Genomic DNA, 7,815 nt, shown 5'->3' on the forward strand with positions numbered 1-7,815 from the left:
ATAACTGTATGGCATTTAACAAGTTAAAATAATGATTCTGTATATTTCACATTTATTACATCATTTTCCAGACAGTTACCAGTATTTTATTTTATTTTTAGACGTGGGCCACGTATGATTAATATGCAGTTTTTATTAAATGCAACTGAAAGAGGCACTGACAAATAAACGGAATAGCAAAATAGCTATATATATATAGGGTCCATCGAGTTAAAATGCTCTGATCAGTGTAGTGTGCTAACTGAAATGGCAATCTCCTCCCCAGCCAAGAGTGCCAAAGTGCAGCCGGAACTGGGCCACATGCAGGGTGATGCATTCACATCGAGTCACAGCCAGCCGACAGTGCCAACGTGCAGCCAGAATTGGGCCAGACGCGGCGTGCCAGATTCACGCCGAGACGGCAGCCAGTCGACAGTGCAAAGCCTGAGCCAGAATTGGCCCAGATCTGCCTTGCTAGCTGGGCTATAACATACAGCATGAAGTACAGTCATTAGATATTGTCATTTTAACTTAATACCAGTTCATAAATACATTTAAAAGGGTGAATATTATTATTATTATTTTTAGAATAATTCTATTATTATTATATAAAAAAAAGCGGGCTCCCTTTCTGCTCACTTGCATATAGCAACTTCCCCTCCTCACTTTACCACTAGCAGTCTTCCCTTTAGAAATTCACAAGTGAACTTGAACACCATACAGACTAGCATTTATCCTTAAGGTACTCAGTGCAGGTGAATTTTAATTCAGGTGAATTTAAAAAGGGATTAACAAGATTAATCCTGGTTAACTAGAATTAGGCACAGCTAACATGGCAGAAGGGACTTCTCCCTTGGAAGTACATGGAGAAAGCTTATGGGATGAGGCATTGTATGTCCTGACCAGCCTCACCAGTGATGTGATACCTGGACTCACAGAAATAGTGCAAAAAGCCTCACAGGCCAGTCGTGAACACATGGTGGTCATGTGGTTAGATGACCACTTAACAGACATACTCAAGGGCAAGCCCCTAACTGAGGCATTAGGTCAAATAGCCATCCTAGCTGTAGTACAGCTCAGGGCCAGTGAACATGAACTTGATGTATCACAGTGACAGCGAGCAAAGGTGGAGGCAGAATTAAGTCACCTTCAGCAAGAAACGGCTGAAGGGAACACCCTGCCACATGTCACTCCTAATGTGCCACCTAGTGCCACTAACGAAAGATAGAACCAGCAGGAAGACAGTGAGGATCAGAAACCAGACTCAGGGACCATAAACTTTAGAGCTGCTACATCACCTCCTCTGGTGTCAACAGGTATTGTGCCTGCCCCCGTGTCTCCTGTAAGCTGTCCATTCCAACACCCTGCTAGACCCAGAGCACTGCAAACCAGTGCCTGGCCCCCTCAGCCTCTACACTCTCCCGATCCCTCATACAAGGACCTGGACAAAATTGGACACAATATAACATGCTTTGATCCCAAACCAGATGTCTCTAATGATATCTTATCTTATTTGAAAGATATTGATTCCTATCTACAACGGATCCCCCGGAATCACAGTAGATGACAAACTTTATGTGATTAAAGTGACATCTAGTCGAGACGTCAGCAACTTCATTGAACGCCAGCCAAACTATATGAAAACGCGATATGAAGTGCTTTGCCAAGCATTGGAGGAAGAATTCTCCAATTACCTGTCACAGTCAGGACTGGCCGCTGCCTTGAATGTAAAATAGCAATGCCAGAAATCCTCTCAGCAGTATTATAACAGACTCAGGCAGGCATATTTCAGACCTAGAAATGACTCCGGAATGGAGGAAGAGATACATTTTAAATAATTTTTTTATCCAAAACCTCCATCCCCACACTAGTCACCAGCTGGGAGTCTCAGCTTGCCCTCACACCCTGTCTAGCAGACAGTTGCGTGACTTAGCTCTTATAGGTTTCCTAAAATCCCAACAAAATGCAAATAAACGGCCTGAAATACCCCAGTCCTAAATGTCAATACCAACTCTCCACCTTTAGAGTTGGAGGGTGCTACCCATGCCAATCCACCAAGATCTGCCCGGGACCCTTCACAGACGTTGTGGTCCAGAGAGGGCCCGAAAGCTACTCCGCCCTCACAACACTTCAAACACTACCCTCCTCTCAGGCCTGACAGAAATCGAGGCAAAGATTTCTGGAAACCTCAGGACAGGTCTGGGCATGGTCATAACTATTACCCTGCAGAAAACTGCAGTGCGGGCCGCGGAAAACCAGCATATCCCCGTAAGGGATATGAGCGAACAGCTCAGAACCAGCCTTCTGATTCTACTAAAGAAAAGATGGAGAAATACTGGTATCAATATAAAGAAAATCATGCCAAAAGACAAATCTAAAGGCAAGGAACTTTGAGGAAATCTGCCGAATGCTTGCAATAATTTGTAAAGAGAAAAAGAAAAAAAACCTGATGTTCTCTCTATCACCTCTGTGCAACCTGAATCTGACTAGAGCCATCCTCTAACACCCCAGAAATGGTAGAGAGTTATGTAGGAGAGGTGACAAGGGAAGCTCCGTCTTCCAGTGTACAGTGCGATCTCCTTGTGACCCAGACAAGCGCTGAGAACCAAATGGTCCAGGGAAGTGACTCACAAACACCCTCCAGTGCTGTCTTGGTTGTTCAGTTAGATGGCAGAGAAGGTTTAACGCCAGATGTCCCTTTGGTCATTGAAGTCAACACACACGTCCAACAGTTCATGGGACACTTAACTGAAAAAGGGGTTGCACGTAATTTCTACTTGTCCACCATTGTGGAGTGAAGGTTAATGCATGGGGCCTTGCTGGGCACTGCATCAGATGTCATTCTAATGTCTTCCACCTTATTCCACCAGGTTCTAGCCATGGCTCAGTGAAAAATCACGAGCTACCGCTCCAAAACTGCTCTCTTAAAATTCAGCCGTACTCACGTGCAGGCATCACAATTCAATCTATGGTGCTAATACACTTAGCCTTTGGACCAATGACTTTGGTGCATCCAGTTCACGTGTCTCCTCTTGAAACAATTCCCTTACTCATTGGCAAAGACCTCCTTAACCAATTCGAACCACTGATTAACTTCAAAAGGTCAAAGATCTGGGCACAAGTGCGTGAGCCTTTGCCCATCTGCACCCCACACCACCAGGAAGCTCAGTGTTGCCGCCTTGAACTCCAACCTGAATTGATGGAAGGTCCACTAAATCCGACCTATCCTATTGAGGAGGAGGAAATTGAGCCCATGGTGGCCACACCAGAGACTGCAATCTCTTCTTGGCCCCCTAATGCCATGTTAGAACAGCAGAGCATGTTTCTGTGCACTTTCACTATGCCTTCCAAGCAGATACACCTGGCTTTCACATCGTCAACTGCCTCACAATACAAGATCATCACGTTGACAATGTTGTTCTGGCTCTGTTGACTGACAAGTCCACCATAAACAGAATCCTCTTTGAGACCCTACGCCTCACTCAACCAAATATTCCTTTGGTGAGCAGTCCTTGTTGCTTTCCTCTCGACCCAACATCAAAAGTAATGTCACCCTCTAATGGAATTTGTGTTCTAACCATCCAGTGGAAAAAAAGGGTACTTACCCATTACTTATTGGTCATCCCTAGCTTGCCACATGACACTTACATTGGAAGTGATTTATTGGTGCGTCTTGATGTCCACGTAGACACCCTAAATAATGTGCTGTGGTCCTTGACTGAAATTTCAACAGAAACCTTGTCGTCAGATCCCAGCAAACTAGGGTCAGGACAAACTATTCCTGAGGTATGTCAGCTGGCCAACCAAGGTTCCCTTGTGGTACCCGCGAAAACCGCAAATGTACCCATCCGCTTGGTCATGCAGCCTGGCCAACACTTAAGTCATGCTCATGCGCTTTTCCAACTGTCACCTCAGTTCTTTGAACTAGGCCTCACCTTTGGTGGAAACATGAGCAAGATCCACCTATCTGTTCGTATGACATGAAACCACTCAACCCTTAACGATTCCTAACTCATCTCCTTTGGGTTGGATGGTCAGACTGAAATTCCATGACTTTGAGTTGCGAATCCCTATTGCAGGACCAATGCCTGAGTCCCTGCTCCTTGAGCACCCAGAACCAAAGGTGTTCTATACTCAACCAACACGTTGCTCTCTTCTCAGCTCTGGACATGAGCAAAGACGCCATTTGCAGAATAAATTTAGCTGATGATAATCAAATGACGGTCATGGTACTTTTTTTGGACTCATCCCTGGAATCCTCCTGGGAACCATCCCTTCCCCCAGAAACGGGAGAAGACAGTTTGAGTCCCCACAATCCAAAAGAACTATCTGACTCTGAATTTATGGTTCAAGTCGAACAAGTTCTAAAGGAAGATAAAGAAGAACATGAGAAACTCCATAGTGTGCTTCGTAAATATCAAAAATCTTTTGCCAAAAATTCAATGGACTGTGGTCTCACTGACATTTACTCAGTGCGCATTCCCACTCATCCAGGAGCACCACCCCCATTTGTCTGCCAGTACAAAATCCTGTTGGCATCATATAGACAGGTACAGGAAATCATCGACGACTTGCTGGAAAAGGGCATCATTCGACCCTGCAACAGAAAATACTCTGCACCATTATGGCCTGTCGTAAATCCCAATGGTAAATGGCGCCTGACCATTGATTATCGGAAACTTAATCAACAGGTTCCATTGCCTCGTTGGCCGATGACACAATTAGAGCAAGAACTGCCCTCAGTCCGAAACGCTAAATACTTTTCCACCATTGATGTAGCCTCTGGATTCTGGACTATCCCGGTGCAAGCAGAGGACCAACACAAGCTAGCTTTCACCTTGGCGAACCAACAGTATACATTCACTCTGTGCCCTTTCGGGTACGCCAACTCACCAGCAGAGTTCAACATTTTCTTGAACAAAGCATGCCCTGATGCCCGCGAGTGAGGCACCCTGATATATGTGGATAACATCCTCATGTGTAACCACTCCTTATAGGCACATATTGAAGAGATTGATCATGTTCTTAGCCAGGTCACGACAGCGGGTGCCAAAATATCCCTCTCCAAGTGTCAGTGGTGCAGAACAAAGGTGAATTACGTCGGTCTACTCGTAAGCACTGATGGCACTGAACCACAAGTGAGTCGAGTGCAAGGGGTAACAGACCCTGCAGCACCAACCAATCTTAAGGAACTGTAGTTTCTTAGGGGTATGCAACTACTCACGCCAGTTCATTGAAAACTATGCGGACCTAGCCCGTCCACTTTATGATCTACTGTAAAAAGATACCAAATTCACCTGGGACGAAGCCCAGGAACAAGCCATGCAAGCACTGAAATCAAAACTGTGCATGGCCCCATGCCTCGCCTATCCCGACAGTAGCAAAGAATTCTACCTAGAAGTGGGATTCTCTGACCACTTTCTCAGCTCCGGTCTGTATCAATTACATGAACAAGACAAACGTGTCATAGCCTATGCTAGTAAAACTATGCTGGCTGCCGAGCACAAATATAGTGACTGCGAAAAAGCACTATTAGCAACAATGTGGACAGTCAAACATTTTTCAAACTACCTAGGTGGTCAGAAGGTGATTGTTGAAACTCGTCACCAGCCAGTCACGTTCCTGAACAGCCAATGAATTCAAGAGGGTGTAATGACTGTAGTGTGATATGATGAATGTGTATTAATTTCTAATAAGAAATTGAGACTTTCTGAGAGTTTATTTTAAATTCCCAAACTTTAGCTGGTTTCAGAGACATCTTGTGGAAAGGATGTCTGAATTGAAGTGTGGAGGGTACGGCTAAAGAACTGAGGGTTCACTCAGCAAGGAGCAGGCAGGACTCAAAATAACTCATTCTGTGATAAATTATTCAAAAATAGCACACGTGATGATGTCATAATAAGAGAGGTACCAAGAAAGTAATTAAAAACAGCAAGTTAGGACTAAACAGACCTAGTTTGTCTGTACTGCTGTCCCATCTTCATTCACTGGCTACCACAGCCAAATCCCCCTCCTTTTAGTAACTTAGCCCCACCCCTCTCTTAATTGGACTAACCCAACTCTGGCAAAGGTGTAACAAAGTTAGAGACAGGAAATTCGCCGCCATTCCCCCAGGAACAGGACCGGAAACACAAGGTGAGTAATAATACCAGCATACGTTCCTTAATGTATATTCCACAGTCTTGGTGATGGGGCCAATTCACTGACCTCATCACACATCTCCAAGCCACACAAGCCCAGATGGGAATTCCAGATAACACAGAGCAGGCTCGTAAACCACTCTCCAAGGACATTTTTATGACCCAAGGACCCACAGGGTCAAGAAAAGAATCTTTTAGGAGACAATCCTGAGGATCAGTTTATGCTCTGTATAAAACTGCTTAATGAAGAACTTCTAAAACTATACAATTAAACCTTAATTCCCATTGGTTTAAAATAATTTGAAGTTACATGTGAACAACTGTTTGAAATTAATTCCATTTGGACAATCAAAATGGGTGGGATTAATTTACATGTGTTTAAAGTAATTTTTTGTTTTATATGAATTTATGTAGAACCAAAGTAGCCACATTCTATGTGTGTAGTTGGTTAATAATTATGTAAAACATTGTTGTCTTAATGATATTACTTTGTGTTAACCTATAATCTTTTATATTGCAAAGTACGATTTAGAATCCTGGGACATTCATTCAAAAAGGGATGGTCTTCAAGCCTTTGTCTTGTCAAGGGGCATACATTTTATGTGATGTCACTACCAAGGTACAGTAAATAGCCAATCAGGAGCAAGAGAGTCTCCAATCTTATCCAATCAGAGATTAAAGGCGGGTTTTCTAAACTCTGGTAATAAACCCAGAGGCGTGAAATCTCGGAAGAAGCAGAGAAATACGAAGAGAGAAAGAAGAAGCCCTTCACTTCACTTTACACTTTTTCTCTTTTAAGAAGAGAAGAGAGAGAAATGACTTGGGTTTGAAATGACTCTGGGTTTGAAATGAAATGGGTTTGAGGCGCCTCTGCAGGCGTCAGACTCTCATGGCTTTCCTAAACAGTCTCGGGCCCCTCAAACGTGGTCAAAATAGACATAAGTTCTATATTAATTTTGTCCCTAATAGAGAACTATAGTAAACAGGGCTGTAGTTATTCCAGCAAGAATTCAATGCCACACCCAGAGCATGAAGGAGACCTCTGACAAAGCTTCCGGACCAGCGATGAAGAAGACGGCCACACGCACACTCAGAATGACCTTCTGAGATGAGGAGAAACCTGCCCAGGAGAGACTGGCAGGGACGTGTCTCCCACAAGGCGGCAGATCAGCAATGATGGAGAATCCCCCACAGAGACCTTCAGAACCACATCAGCTCCAACGGAGGGGTCGCTGTGTCTAAAAAGGGGGAGAAAAGGAACTCCCGCATCTGCAATTCTCCAGGAAGTCGTGCCGGAAAGCACAGCGCGTCAGTGACATACTCCCAGCTATCTCCAGTCCATCTCCACGGATACGTAAGGTCACATGGTCTCATTTCTTCCATTGCTCAGGGTTGGTGCCGAATGCTTGCTGGGATCAACAATAGCCTTTTCTAGAATTTAGAGTAATTATCATAGAGAAGTTTCCTCATATATTAATCTCCCTGTCCCCTCATGTATCGCTGTAATCCATTTCATTATATGAATGTATAATCAATATTCATTATTTGATATTATTATTAATAAACCAGTTGAGTAATAAAACCAATCCTTGGCTATTTGTTTGTGTGTGCACCTTTCTTGTATAGAATTATTACTTCTAGTTCAGATTCAATTTCAGAGTCAAGAACCTACGGCAGGTCAATGAGCATAATTCAT

This window comes from Hoplias malabaricus, chromosome 9 (assembly GCF_029633855.1).
Source record: "Hoplias malabaricus isolate fHopMal1 chromosome 9, fHopMal1.hap1, whole genome shotgun sequence".
Classification (NCBI taxonomy): Eukaryota; Metazoa; Chordata; class Actinopteri; order Characiformes; family Erythrinidae; genus Hoplias; species Hoplias malabaricus.